General features: G+C 30.4%; 2 pseudogenes; one reads left to right on the forward strand and one right to left on the reverse strand.

Moving 5' to 3' along the window:
* Nucleotides 1-1,517: 1,517 nt before the first annotated feature.
* On the reverse strand, nucleotides 1,518-7,302 carry LOC117927031 (annotated as a pseudogene).
* Nucleotides 7,303-14,280: 6,978 nt separating this feature from the next.
* LOC117925872 lies at nucleotides 14,281-15,866 on the forward strand (annotated as a pseudogene).
* The last annotated feature ends 460 nt before the right edge of the window (nucleotides 15,867-16,326 follow it).

Consider the following 16,326-nt stretch of genomic DNA (forward strand, 5'->3'; position numbering starts at 1 on the left):
ATTATTATCAAATATAACAGATTATATCATACATATATCAATTTATTCAACAAAACAACTTCGAAATGACTATTATTACTTCTTAAATCATTTTTTAGAGTTTTTTTCCAACACTTCCATGAGTTTCGATCAATTTTTACCTCACCTATATTTTGTGTCAAAATATCTACCGCCATTTCTCTATATATCCGTAAAATCGAATTACTGATATTTTTACCAAAACTGATGTTTTCATCCTTAGTTGCACCTCCATGATTATTATGTTCTTGTCCTTCCTGTAATTGAATGAAACGTAAGCACAAATTGACATGCCAAAGAAGGCACCATGGCCCCCCTTGGCCTAATCGGATATTTCTGATAAGCAATCCGGGTTTCATCCACAACTCTTAAATGTGGTAGTACACCAGCATATTCCATATTCTCATTCTGAAAATCTAGTCGACTTGTGAAGGTCATTGTTTCTGGCTTTTGGTTTTTGGCTAGTAGTAGAGGAGAGTACCAGATTTGCCCAGCAGAGCTTTTCAGGCATGGGTCTTGGACTATGCCGTGCCATCACCCAATTGCCCATAAAGCACTGATTTTGCTTTTGCATGCCAGTCAACATCATACTTCAGAAAAACAGGCCTATTACAATGTCTTCATCTTCAATTCCTGTATCATTAATTTGACATTATCAGTTGGATTCAGTGGATCTAACCTCGTTACATGCTTGTTTGATTTCTTTACTTGATTGGCTGGGGGAAATCCAATTGAGTAAAGCATGATTTTTTTCTTCTCTTTTTCACTTTTGGAGGGACGGTGAGGGAGATGTGACAATTCATGGCTGGCAGTGGGTTGGGTACATATACACGTTCCCATCAATCAAACCCATCCATCACCCCAAATTTCCACATTGCATGGTGTGAAAATTTTAAGATTCAAATTCAAGGATAATGAATTTCTGGGTGGTTTTAAGAGAGAATATAGACAATACTTCTGTGAGAAATGAGTCCTTGTTTGGCAGTTAGAAAATGGAAAGAGAAAAAAGGCAATGACCTTTAACAACTTGCCCTAGTGCCTTCCTATTCACTTTATCAAAAGTAATGGGGAATGTAGTAGTGACTAATATCAAAGATGAATAAAATAACCAACACAACACCCAAAAGAAAAGCCGAGTGTCATAAAGCAATCCTTTCTTCTGGGTCTGGGGCTTGGAGAAAAATTGTATAGGGAAGATAAGGCGCAATAGAAGGAAATATACAGCAACCCCATCACTTTTTAGAAGGAATCACATCCCTTTTTGTGGCACTTCTAACACCAGTTGCCTAAAAAATGGGAAACCAGAGCTTTTCCCCTGGCTTTCTTCTTTTACTTTCTTCGTAACCAAACGAGGCACATCCACAGCTCAGAAAAGCTATATTAACTTTTCAAAGATTGCGACAACGATGATGAACTGGACTTGAATTCATCAAGCATCGATATACTTTTCTGCCTACATACTCAGAGAATATACGATACCAACCTGGAACAAACAAGAATGTAACTAATAGATATTTATTAATATGGCCCCTATGAAGGGGCTGAAATCCATACATACCACCATGACCAAAGAACACACGAAACCCTTTATTAATAAAGGTTAAATCCCTACCCTTAGAAGGAAAACCAGACCAATTCACTCCCAACAGCCATTTTCAAATCCTAAAACTTCAAAGATCACGGTAGCAAAACACTCTAATGTTCACATACAATTGAAATTCACAGACCTCTTGCCAATTAAACAATAATTTACAAACATTTTATTCACCCCATGTCCTAAGTTATAAAGTGACACTTTAAACAAACATGAAAGCACTCCCAAAAGTTGTTGAAATTTCAAAATTTAAGCTCATGTCTCTACTTACTGAAAGGGGTAAGTCAATCCTTAACTGACATGAACTTCTCCACTTGCATGGGCTTCTTTGACTTGCTTCTCATACTCGTCCTCTTCTTCTTCCTCGGTCTCCACCTCTTCTTCCTTTTCTTCTTCCTTTTCTTCTTCTTCTTCTTCTTTGCCTCCCCAGCCAAAGCCTCCAATTGACCGGGAAACTGGAGGAGGGGTTTTGGCCTCATCCACAATTTTCATGATGTCCTCTATACTTTGAAGGGAAAAGGTAGGGTTTTCTCTCCTGTAATAGAGAGCTTGAGCTGCTTCTGTGAGTTCCCGGGGCAAGTTCTTTAGAAACCATGGGTGATTCTTGATGTCTTTGATAGTGACCCTCTGCAAAATAAGAATGACTTAGAACTGCAATTTCCTGATAAAGCAGTTCAAAGTGATGAAGGAGAATGATAGTGAAAATAGAACACTGAACGATAAAAAAAATGGGTGGTAAGACTCGGACTAGAGCAAATATGTAATTCAGAACATGGATATATGCCTCGAAGTTCTATATCCTGTTTTTACTCAGAATTCATATCCTATGTTCATTCAGCCAACATTTCTACCAAACAGAAAGACCAAAGCTTTCTCACAAAGAACATGAAAAGTTATAGAAAGGCCCAAATCGAGCTCTCAGCTTATCCTACATATTGAGTGGGATGTGACCCAGGATGCTAGCACTTGAATCAAAATTAGGCATGAAATTAGAACCTAATCAAGCCACAAAAATTTCAGCCAGGTTAGGTGAAAGTCCCAAATACCAAGATAGAACTTCCCTATCTACCTTTAAGCGTAAGAGAAGACTGGTTGGGAAGATTGTCCATTAACCCTTGTCCTGATAAGAGTGTTGCCTACTTTTATGCTTTTTCTTAGGAAAAACAAAAGAAAACTAAATTAATGAATACAATCCTTGAATAAGGAAAAATATCATGCATCTTATAATCGTAGTTGTCAAAAAATTGCAATGCATTTTATACGTTAAATGTGATATGCCACCAACCAGTACTGCAACTTAATTTGGGGATAATTTCAAAACAGAATCAACAAAATTCAGTGGCCTGCGTGTTTTAAACATGAAGTGCCTACTTTTTCTTGTGAGATTAGCCTCCTTTTCTTCCCTACTTTCTTTTTCTGCTCCATCTTTTTTGGTACTATCCTGAGAGGCAACTAACTTTGAGAATCCTCAGATGCTACTTATCAAATTTGTTGGGTTCACTCTCAAGCTGCAGCAGTATCTTGTCATTGTCACTCAGCCTAACCTGAGCCATTACACAATCCTCTATCCTTAACACTTCTATTTACTTCAGTTTAAATTCATCAAAAGCAAGATGATGCCTCAAAATACTGAAACAATTACACAATACAGAAATGGAATGAGAATGTTACAGCATAGATGGCAAAGCTAATTGTGACATGTTTCCTTCTCCCAACTTAAACAACTGAACCAACAAATGGACTCAGCTAACTTGACTCTTTTATGTAAATTCTGATTTGACCCATCCTCACATGAATCAATTTGGCCAATCTCTATATAGAAGGTAGAAAATAGAATAACCTAACTAAACACTAGCTTAAGCCATTATTACACACTGCCCTGGGCACCTATCACGGTTTAGGGTTAAGGGGTAAGCCAAAAAAAGACAAACAGCAAAAAATTAAATGGAACCAATGCTCTTTGTTTGCAAGCCCCAAATTCCTTAAAGCTATGGGACATATTCTCAAAAGAACTTCTTCCACTATGATCAGACAATTCTATCATTTGCATACATCATCTCCTTTTCTAATGAACACCAGAGCCAATGTATATGATCCATCAACTGCCTGCTTCTCACAATCAGCACTTATGCTTTCCAAAAGCAAATACCCAAACAAAAGAAAAAAAAAAAAAAAACACACATTTTTAAAAAAAAATATTATCCCAGTTTCAGGTGAAGAATCAAAACCCTGAATACCAATAAAATTAGAAAATGGTTAAAAAAAATTGTGATTTGTAACAACAGGTTTAGCTAACGTAGGTGGGCAATTTCTCAAAAGCTTTTGTGCAGACTGTATAGAAATAAAATCAGTAGATACAATCATGAGACTTGTATTCCTTTTGTTCTAGAACAAGAACAATACAGGAAAAGAAAATGTCTCTCAAAACCTATAATTTATCGGTGCATAACTGATGTAACAACAATAGATATGTTAGTTTATGTTTCTCACATCTTCATGATATAAGCTGATTGTAATTCTACAAACAAATTCCAGTAATTTGGAAATAATACATACCCTGGATGGATTTGCCACAAATATGCGAGCAAGGAGATGCCTACAATCTTGAGATATGTGAACATAATCGGGAATCTTGTATTGAACAGCCATTATACGCTGTAAAAGTGCAACATTATAAGAAATTATAGATGACAAAAAATATTGAAACTCAAAAATAACTAGGCAACTGAAAAGAAGGTAAACTTACACTGATGGTTTTCCTAAAATTCTTCGGGTCTTCTTGGTCCTCAAAAGGGTACGCTCCCACCAGCATAACATAAAGAGTTACTCCACAGGACCACACATCTGCCAACTAAAAAAAGCAAGCCAAAATCAAGAAAGATCATCAAAAGTCATAAACAGTCAAGACATGGCTCCTGAGTCTGCTGTTGTTCTGTGACCAGGAGGAACAAGACAAAAGACATGGGTTGGTTTTGAATGATTTTAGTAGAATAATCAAAGAATATAAACTTGGTTAGGCAGCATCATTGTCACAGGCTTAGGATACTTCTGATGAAATCACCACCACTCTAGGCCAGGCCCACATTGCAAATAGAGGGGAAAGTTGTGAGAAATTCATGCCAAAGCATGTTATAACCTTATGAAAACTGGGTCAGGTTAGATGACCACTAAATCATGTCAATTTTGTGAAAATTGTTGGAAAATTTGCTAAAGTTAAAATGAATATGAACTAAATATAGAAAATTCTGAAATTCAATTCACATGCAAAAACTTAAATACATCAGCAGAAGAAAAGATTACAATTTATACCATAGAGAACTGAAATAAAAAAATAAAATAAAATAACCAGGAAAATTTTGGTTGAAATTTTTCAGTATACTCATACACCTTGATTCTCAAAATAAAAGTGCCATCTTGCTTTGATTAAAAAAATTTATTGTATCAATAATGAAAGTACCATATGTGGGTTTGATAACACCTGTATGAATGCTCTTAGTTCCCTATTGCATCTAAAGTTAGAGAAAGTAATAGCTAGAAATCAACACATTCAATTATAAAGATCCCAATCACCAAATATTACTCATAGGTACATACAATAACAAATAACAATTACACTCGTAAAAAAAAAAAAAAACAATAATGAATAACAATTACCTAGCAACTCCAATTCATAACCATTAGTCAGGACACACTATACACATGTTCAATAGAAAGAATGAGATACCTTGCCATCATATTCTCTTCGAGAAAGAACCTCTGGTGCAATATAAGCTGGAGTTCCAACTGTTGATTTGGGTCTTGAATGCAGCAAAGATGACTACACAGATAAGAGAAGACACCAAGTCCACAAATTTCCAGGATGCAGATTAGAATTACAATAAATCTCTTCATATTGGTAATAAACATTTATAATGCAGACCTTAGAGTAGCCAAAGTCACAGATTTTCAGGCGTGGCGCAGGGCTTCCATCCAACAAGGTATTTTCCAGCTTCAAATCCCTATGGCATATTTGCTGCAGACCAGGAAGATAACAAAAAAAAAAGGTTTAATTTGATAAATGGAAGCAGATTCTTGATCAATTATGAACTCATTATATTTGACATTGTTTAACTTATTCTACCATGGAATGGCAATAGCTGACCCCGGAGATAAGCTGCTGAAAAAATACCTAGCCTGAAAATAAAGAAGAAAAGGAACATGAATAGAGGAAACTTAACAAATACTTTAGCCTCTACATGATTGATGAAAAACAGAGGAAAAGAATAAAAAAAGAAAGAAAACAAATTCTTTTTCTTTTCTCGGCTCTTTTGTTGAGTAGAGCTGTTCTTAATGAGAATTTTATATTCAAATTCTTTTCCAACATTTTCTCCCCAACCAAACCAAGCTTTAGCACAAAATCACTGATTAGGGAACCCGGAGTTTGAAGCTGGAGGTCCCCACGTAGTTAACAACTGCTTCAAACCTCATCTTCGCTAAACCTCCCAGCATTGCAGATTCGCTCAAAGAGCTCCCCTCCTGCAGCGTACTCCATGACAATAGCAAGATGTGTGGGAGTCAAAACCACCTGTGATTGTAAATAAAAAATTATAATTTCAAGCCAAAACTAAGCTGTCAAATGGTATCTAAATAAACATCATGTATGGCAACAGGATGCATCATACACTTGATATCAACTTTCTCGAGAGAGTGTAAAATCGAGGCCTACATACTTCACCCCCATGAATACCTCTTACACCTATCTCCCAGAGACATTAGTCATAGGACATCCCCCTCTTCCTCATTTCAAAGACTGAAATTCCATTCCTTCCAATGTACCATCCTCAAAGAACACCTAATACATGATGCTAAATGTCTAATTCATAACTGATTAGCATACTCTTTCTTGAGCATAATAACAACATTAGATTTCAGAAATTGAGCTATCTATTCACCAAATTCATAGTGAGTGCAAAAGCATAATGAATACAAGAGCAAGGCAAAGGTGCAGGGATAAGAGTCTTGTGCTCAAACTAGTTGAGCACCAGCTAGCAACTGGCCCCTTCTCCCTATTTTAATTTAGAAAAAGTCTCAAAAGATTATGCAAACTAAAATTCAATCTCAGAAACCCAAAATCACAAACAACCATATGCTACCTCCTTGAATCGAATTATGTTTGGATGCCGAAGGGACGTGATTTATGATCTCCCTGGCCACATTCTCATCAATCTGCACCCAAAAACATTAGAATTCAGCTCAAACTCCATGGATTCAATCTTCAATTTCATATAGCTACAACCCTATCCACACATATGTTCTGATTCAATCATATTCAGCTCTAATATCCTTGAATTCAATCTTTCAATTTCACAAATCTACAACTCTATCCCTACACAGACATGTATATGTTCATTAGTTATAATTCAGCTCTAATACCATGAATTCAATTTTTAATTTCACATAACTACAACACAATCCATACACACACACATATATGAATCATTCAAGTAAAAAAATGTTGGGTTTGCAGACCTTTTGACCTCTTTCAATGTACTTCATGGCAACAAGCTCTTTGGTTTCCTTGTTCCTCATAAGCCTAGCCACACCAAATTCCCAGATCCTATATCCTTCACAAGCTCATACTTCTCCATTTTTTTTCCTCTTTTTCTTAATCTCTGAACACCTGCAAATCTTCAACTATTCAACTTCAATTCATGCCTGAGGCCAAGCAACAGGGCGTGAAATCTCCCCACTCCCCAAACCTTAAATCTAGGTATATAAAAAAAAAAAACACACACACACACACACAAAGATTGGATTTTCAAGAAAAGGTGGCAATGGATGCTTGGAAATTAGGGTTTCATGTTCTGGATATTGAAAGGTGAAAACTTTACAGTTTCTAGAGAGAGAAAAGCGAGAGAAGAAATACGATTGGGAGTGGAAGGGTCTGATTTTTGAAGAAAATGAGAAGGGTTTTGTAGTGAGAAGATGCAGAAGCCTTAGGGCAAAGTATCAGAAATGGGCTTGTGAGGAGACAAGGAATATGTCTCACTACAAACTTTATAGAAAGAGAATCTCACTGTAATTTTCTAGAGAGAGAAAGTGGAGAAAGAATCACACTGTAATTTCTGTATATTTAGAGCGTAAATGGTTTTAAATTCCGGACTCGATCTCGACCGGTCGACCGCTGGCCGACATTATTCTGGTTCGATCGAACAAGCGAACCGGACGGTTCAATCATTTTAATTTTTATTTTTTTTATCCCATGAAAATGACACTGTTTTGTTGAATATAAAAAGTTTCTTTCTTCCCCAAGAAGAAACAAATATAAAATAATTTAAATTTATATATAAATATAAATGTTTATATCTACATTTATTCTATATATATATATATATAATAATTATTAATAATAAATATGAAATTAATATAATAATTTTAAAATTTTTAAATAACAAATACATAGATATATAATTATAATTTCTTTTCACCTTCATATTTAAATATTATACCTATTTTATTTAATAAAATTAGTATATTAATACATTTATATTTATCTTTACAATTTAATTTGATATATAAATATAAAAAATAAATATTATTAAATTTTTAATTATATATATTTTTTAATTTCTTATAATAATATATATTTATAATGTGATCAGTTCGGATTACCAATTTGACCCATGAACCATGAATTGATAACTTTTTAAATTTAATATCCGATTCTGAAAATATTGTATTGTTCACAATTTATAAAAAATAATGATAATAATTTTGAATTTAATGACAAAGAAAAAGTTGTTGACTTGTTTATTTTAATTTATCCAATGCCAAAAAATAAATAAATTGAAGAAAATTATAAAAAATAATTGATTTTATTAAATTGTGATAATAAGTCTTTTTCTAGGAAAATTTTGAGAAAATTGACTATGTTTGAAGAAGAATAAAGAGGAAACAAAATAATTGATCCTTTTCCATTAAGGAATATATCATATTCCATTATTAATTTATTTTTATTGTTTTGCAAATTCTAACTTTTCACTTATATTATTAATAATGGATTAAATTATAATTTTTCTAAAGTTTTTATTTATTTACACTGGTGTGTTTTACAAATCAATTTAAAATTTTAATTAAAGTCATTAAATAAATTAAGCATATCTGTTAAAATAACTTGATGACTTAAAATAAAAAATAATTTTAAGTAATAAATAAAAAAAATTAACTTATTTTCAAGTCCACATCTTTATTTTATATTTTTATTTTTATTTATCTTAATTATCTTTGAAATCTCTTTTATTATTTGGCGACCTTAACCACCTTAATTATAATTTATAAGAATAAATATATTAATTTGATGATTTAAATATGTTTAAGTTAATTTCATTACACAATTTAATATTAAAGTAAATATTACTAATAAAATTTAAATTTAATTTAATTTAAAATTAAATTATTAACTATTAAGTTTTACCAAACATCCGTTTACTTTAAATTTTATTTGAATTCCTTTTTTGGAAAGTTAAAAACTATTTTCTTTAATTTAATAATAGTTTTAATTGTATTTAATTTTGAATTTTAAAAAGATTTCAACAATAAATTTGCAAAAAAAAAAAATGTTGTTTCTGAAGAAATTTTTATAAAATTTATAAAGGAAAGTTGTTTTAGGTCTAAAAAAATTAGTATAAATTTTGAAATTTCATAAATTATTTGTTTGATAATAAATGATTAAATTATTAAAAACTATCCCATCTTCCATAGATTTATTATTTCTGAACACTAAATTCATGTTTTTTTTTTCTTTGTTGTAAATACCTGAATTTTAGATAAAATTGGGAAAAAAAAAAAAAAGGTTTCATTAAAATATGAAACAACATCTTTTATAAATTGAATCATAATTTTTCAAGGAGTAACATTATCATAATTTCTACTTAAATCCTTTATTTAGGTTATGTTTGGTTTGATTTTTGAAAAGACCAAAAACCATTGTTTAATCTTAATAAGAATTTATATTTCGGGTTGGTTAATTTTATTTACAACTTAACTTTAAAAAATGTAAAAATTAGGAAATATTGCTTTTAATAGAGTTTTTGTTTCGACTTATTCAAGAAGTGTTTTATTTTTGATAAAAAAAAATTAATAATATTGGTACATATTATCCTTTAAAAATTACGACTTTGACTTCGGTTTTAATTTTTAGTTTAAAAAAAAAAAGCCTTAAATTAATTTCTAAGAAGCCATTAAAATTTTACCCTTTTCCCTTTGGGCCTTGGATTGTGGAATTAAACTTATCCTTGAAAAAGAAAAAAAAAATGAAAAAGAAAAAAAAAAAAAAAGAAAAGGATAGGATAGAAAGGTATGTGTGGGGCAAATGGGGGCACGTGGTTGCGCCCTAGAGAATGTCTGTGTTCAAGGGTATGTTTTAATATGTTCCAAATGAATATATATAATGTGGACCCCACTCACATGCTTGGCTTCCTTTTAAGGAAAAATTATACATTGAATAAAAATTTTAAAAAATTAAATTAATTTTACCTTATAGAAGCTTTTTTCTAAAAAAAATCATTATTATAATATATTCATTAGTAAAATATTTTCAAAAATATTTATTTAATTACATTTAAATATAATTTAATTTTTCAAAAAAGTGATTTTAAGAAATATAATCGCAAAAATCACTATTCCAAAGATACGTTATTTAAGTTTAATAATTTTCCAATGGAAAAACTTATGTTTTTTCAGATAAAATATTAAACGAAACTATTATAATCAAAGTATTTATTTACAAAATGAAAGTATTGCTTTTCAAAAAATTTGAAATGAAAATTAACATTTTAAAATTGTTTTTGAATAATATATTAATTTTTTTAATTTTAAATTTATTTTTATATTAAATTTTAAAAATGAAAATTTCATTGACTATCATACATACTTCTAATATTTAAGAATCCAGTGATATGTCTGTTAACTATTCTAAAAAACAATTTTGTTTACAGAAAAAAAAAAAATAGTCTTGAAAATTTTGTTTTGAAAATTTTTTATAATGTTTTATAAAATAAAGGTATATTTAGGAATTTAAAATGTTTCAAAATATTTTTTGAAAAATAATTTTTATCCATAATTCTTTATTTTTAATCATTCTTTGTATTTTATAATTATTTTTTTAAATAGTCTTTAAAAAAGAACTAAAAGATGTATCATTTTTTTATTGTTTTTAGTTTTTTTTCTAAATGTTATTTTAAGAATAATTATTAAAATATAGAGGATAATTAAAAATAAAAAAACTACAAATAAAAGTTTAAAAAAAAACATATTTAAAAATATAAAAAACATGTTAAGAACATTTCAATTTTTTAAATAGACTTTTATCATACAAAACATCATAAAACAATTTTCAAAAACCATTTTTGAGAACCGTATTCAAAAACACTTGTCTAACATAACCTAATTTACAAATACTTAAATATCAATCTTGAAAATCATAGCACCTAAAACTATAATACACCAAACACTCAAAATGGTTTTTCCTTGTACCTCCATTAAAGGCAAAAGTGAGTTTATTAATAGAATTCTTGGTCCAAAGTAGTGAAGTGAAAATCAATTTAATATATCAAGTTTAATTTCCTTTTTTTCCAAATTATCTCAACAAAATGACAAGGTGATCATGAAGTGGTCCTCATGTTCATGCAACTACCATCTTCTTAAATCATATGATTTTGACATTTCAACAATGCATTCAACATCTCAACATACCATCATGATAAATATGATAAGACATTAAATATTTAAATTTGTGAATTTTGAATTGATGCAATGAATCAATGTAGATGGTCCAAATCAATGACTAGAACCATTCATGTTGGGTTGAAACCATTCTCCATATAGGACTCATTTAAAGATCATTCAATTGAAAAATTAAATCCAAAATCTATAATTAATCTACTAACCATCAATTTAATATAATAATCTTAGTACTTTATTTTCTCAAGCTTATGCTACAAGTACTTTATTGGACTCATATTCAATGATAGAGAATAATATTAGTTAGTTACATTAATTTATAAGTGACTTTTCTCACTTAGTACTCAAGTATAATTACAAATATTAATTTGCAAGTCATAAGATGATGTGTCAATTCTTGTCAAGTCAAAACCAACCATACATGAAAAAAAAAAAAAAAAAAACATATAATGCGTGACACACATGATAAAATTAAAGTTGCTCCATGACAATGATTTCTTCAACCAAAATTCTAAGGCATGACACATCAACCTCAAATGAGAGGAAGAGAATGTAATCAATAAAAAATTACATATTTTTGGCAATTAAAAATAATTATTCAAATAAATAAAAACATTGATAAAAATATTGTAAATTTGAGAATTAAGAAGGGAACTCAAATAAAATTAGTTAAAAAATAATAACAAATATATTTAAAATTAGTTAAAAAAAAAAATCATACATTTTTAATATTTTTATTTTTATACCTAAAAATTAAAATAAGTAAAATAAATTTGAATTAATATATAAAAATAATTTAGTGATATCAAATTTATTTTATATTTTTCTTCGTTTTTTTCTTTATTTTCACTTTTCTTTTTTATTTTATACCCTCACATTTTTTTTTCAATTTTTCCAAGAACCAAACATAGTTTTAACAAATGATTTGATGCTTAAAAAAAAATCAACTTTGGAGTTGGCAAAACTAATCAAATTTTGTTTGGCAAAAAATAAAATACGACAAAAAAGGATAGGGGAAATCATGTTTATAACGGTGGATGGTGGTTGAATGGTGATAGAGGATTGTTGGAGCTATTTGGTTCAAAGGAAAATGACATGAAATTTTGGTAGGATTTCAATGTAGTCAATATTTTAGTTGGATGGAAATCGAATCAACCCACTATGACAATGCCACTTGAGTGGTCAATGACCTTCCAATGGTTTATAACCCACTAACCCACTTATAGATTATTTTTTAAATATTGACCAATTGACTTTCATGATAAATATAAAAGTAAAATAAATATGAACTCAATTTTTGTCCAAATTGAATGAATGGAACCAAACTAAACCATATCCAAACAATGTTAAATTTGAGTAATTTGGATCGATAAATAATAAATCGTTATATTTAATTCCGATTTTATTAAAATCGATCAAGGTAATTCAATTCTCGATTGGGTAGAAATCAAACTAACCGGAAATTGAAATCAAGTTATAAGTATTTGATTTCAAATTTCATATAAACCGATTCTATTTATATATTATTGACTATTGTTGTTAAGTTATGTTATTTTGTATATTGGAGTCTATTTAATGGTGATTTTATAAAGTATTTTTAACGTAAAAAGTTTTTTTTTTTCAAATTAAGAGTGTGTTTAACAATATTTCTACTCAAAGTGTTTTTTTTTTAAAAAAAAAATTAAGGTGTTTTCTAAATTTTGCCAAACACCTATTTTTTTTTTTCTTTCAAAAACACTTTTTAAACTAAAAAAGACTTCCTAAAATCTCTATCAAACAGACTAAGAATGCGTTCGATGGTGATTTAAAGAATTGTTTCTAGCATTTATAACACTTTAAATTTTTCATCATTCAAGAATTAAAAATGTTAGAAATAGTTCATACAATCACTGTCAAATGCACTCTAAAATCCTGTTTGGCAGTGATTGTAGGAAACATTTTTAACCCTTCTAACTCTTGAAAGATAAAAATTTTCAAGTATTAGAAATGTTATAAAACACTAAAAAGTTTTTAACAAAATTTAAGAAATACTTAAAAAAAATGAAAAATCACTTATAATGTTTATTTGAGAGGTGATTATGTTACAAATACTTAAAAATAAAAAAAATAAAAAAAACTTTCATTAAAAACCCTTTGAATAAAAACATTGTCAAACACAAAGAACAGTTTGACAATGATTGTAAAAAATATTTTTAATCTAAAAAATGGTTATAAAAAATGATTAGGTGTTTGATAAGATTAAAAAAAACATTTTTAAAAACCTTAAAAATAATGAAAAATTGCATTTAGTATTTTTTTTTTTTTTTTTTTTTTTTGTGAAGCACTTGATAGACTATTACAAAGAAAAACGGTTGGAATATAAACATCGTGAAAAGCAACTCTAATTATTTGTACATTTATTTTCTTTGAAACAGTGGACTTGATATAAGTGGGATGAAAAAAAATAAGGGAAAGTTAGGTTTTGGGCTAATGATGTGGAAAATATATGGTTTTGAAAACCCAAATATATAAAATATGAGATCCAACTATTAATAGGTAAAATAGTATCCAAAACATGCACTATGTCCTGTTTACTTTTCCTCCTCCCAAATTGCCCCTAAATTAATTTAAAATTAAATTCTCCATGTCATCAGCAAATTCTCCTCATGTCAGTAGAACAATTTGAAACTTGAACTCATTCTCAAAGCTGAAACATAAAAAAAACCCGACCTGAGAACCAAAAGTAAGGAATCTCTCTCTCACTTCTGGTCATTTTTCCCTAACCCGTCTCAGGAAATTCCCAATTTCTAAATTTCTCATCTTCTTCCCACAAGCCCCTTGTTGAATTTGCTAGCTGCCTCTTCATGTCACGGCATTTCGGCCGAAAATATCGAAAGCAAGACAACTCTTTTCTTTGGAATGCGATAATCAAATCTTTCTCACATAGGGAAGACCCAAGAGAGGTTTTTGTTATATTTAATCTAATGCTTGAAAGTGGGGTTTCTGTAGATAAGTTCTCGTTTTCACTTGTGCTTAAGGCGTGTTCGCGCTTGGGCTTGATTAAAGAAGGAATTCAAATTCATGGGTTGTTGGGGAAGATGGAAATTGGGTCGGATGTGTTTCTACAGAATTGTTTGATGTGTTTGTATTTGCGATGTGGATGTCTTGGAATTGTCCGCGAGCCGTTTGATAGAATGATGAAGAGAGACTCAGTATCTTTTAATTCGATGATTGATAGGTATGTGAAGCATGGGATGGTGAAATCAACACGGGAGTTGTTTGATGTTATGCCAATGGAACAAAAAATTTTGATTTCTTGGAATTCAATGATCAGTGAGTATGCACGATCGGAAGAAAGGCTTAGGGTTGCTTGGGAGTTGTTTGAGGAAATGCCTATGAGATATTTGATTTCTTGGAACTCTATGATTGATAGGTATGTCAAGTGTGGGAAAATGGAAAATGATCACCACTTGTTTAATCGGATGCCAAAAAGAGTGTGGTTAGTTGAGCCAATATGGTAAATGGGTATGCAAAATTAGGTGAAATTGATATTGCTAGAGGTTTGTTTGTTGAAATGCTAGAGATGGATGTGATTTCTTGCAATACAATGATGGCTGGATATGTTCAAAATGGGTATCTTATGGAATCATTAAAAAAATTTCATGATATGCTAAGCAAGAAGGAGTTATTTCTTGATAATGCCACTTTGTTGATCACTCTTTCTGCAATTGCCCAATTAGGACACTTTGATGAAGGGGTAGCACTACATTGCTATATAGAAGACAATGGATTTTCTTTGAGTGAAAAACTTGGCGTTGCCCTCATAGACATGTATGCCAAGTGTGGTAGCATTGACAATGCTCTGTCAGTATTTGAGGATATAGATAATAAAAGTATTAATCATTGGAATGCTATACTTAGTGGTTTGGCTATTCATGGCTTGGGCGAAGTGGCTTTTGAATTGTTCATGGAGATGGAGAAACTTTTTGTAAAACCAAATGATATCACATTCATTGGAGTGTTAAATGCTTGTAACCATGTTGGCTTGGTGAAGGAAGGTCTAATGTGTTTTGAGCTTATGAAAAGAGTTCACAAAGTGGATCCAAAACTCCAACATTATGTATGCATGGTTGACATCCTAGGCCAAGCAGGCCATGTGGAAGAAACTAAGAAATTTGTAGAAAAAATGTCCATTGAGCCAAATGATATGGTTTGGAGGACTTTGCTTAGTGCTTGTAGGAATCATGAAAACTTCACAATTGGAGAACCAATAGCTAAGCATTTAATTAGTGTGGATTCTTATAATCTAAGTTCTTTTGTGCTCTTGTCTAACATATATGCTGGTTTTGGCATGTGGAATGATGTTCACCGAATTAGGATGATGATGAAACAAAGGGATCTAAAGAAAATTCCAGGTTGCAGTCAAATTGAACTCGAGGGGAATGTTCACAAGTTCTTTGTTAGAGATAAATCCCATCCTTAGGTTAGAGAGATCTATTCCATGTTGGACAGTTTGTCTACTCTCAATTCAGAGGTTGGCTATTGTAAACATTAGTGTTGAGTTGGGCACTGATGATCAGAAGTTGACAAGTTATCGGCAGATTAAAATTAAAATGTCTTATTATGGCTAGTGGTAGATGGACAATCCAATTTACCAACTCAGCAAGCTACCATTTTCATAATGTATCTATACTTTGATTGCATTGAGATACAAATCAGTGTCTAATTCAAAGAAAAATGTAAGTATCTTATTATTATAATATATTTTTTGTGCTAAAATTTTCTCTGGTGATATTAAGTACTCTCACCAAAAAATAATAATAATAAATAAATAAAAATTCTTTAACTATCTTCTCGTTGGTGATATCAAGTGCCCTCAACTGAATTATAGGTTATGTTGAATATAATGTATTTATAATGTACAATGTTTCTTTTCTTTCTTAATATAGGTCACATATATGGTAGTTAGTTCAACCTAACCTTGTATATATATTTCTCTATTGTAAGAAGTTATG

The sequence above is a fragment of the Vitis riparia genome, chromosome 12, assembly GCF_004353265.1.
Source record: "Vitis riparia cultivar Riparia Gloire de Montpellier isolate 1030 chromosome 12, EGFV_Vit.rip_1.0, whole genome shotgun sequence".
Lineage (NCBI taxonomy): Eukaryota > Viridiplantae > Streptophyta > Magnoliopsida > Vitales > Vitaceae > Vitis > Vitis riparia.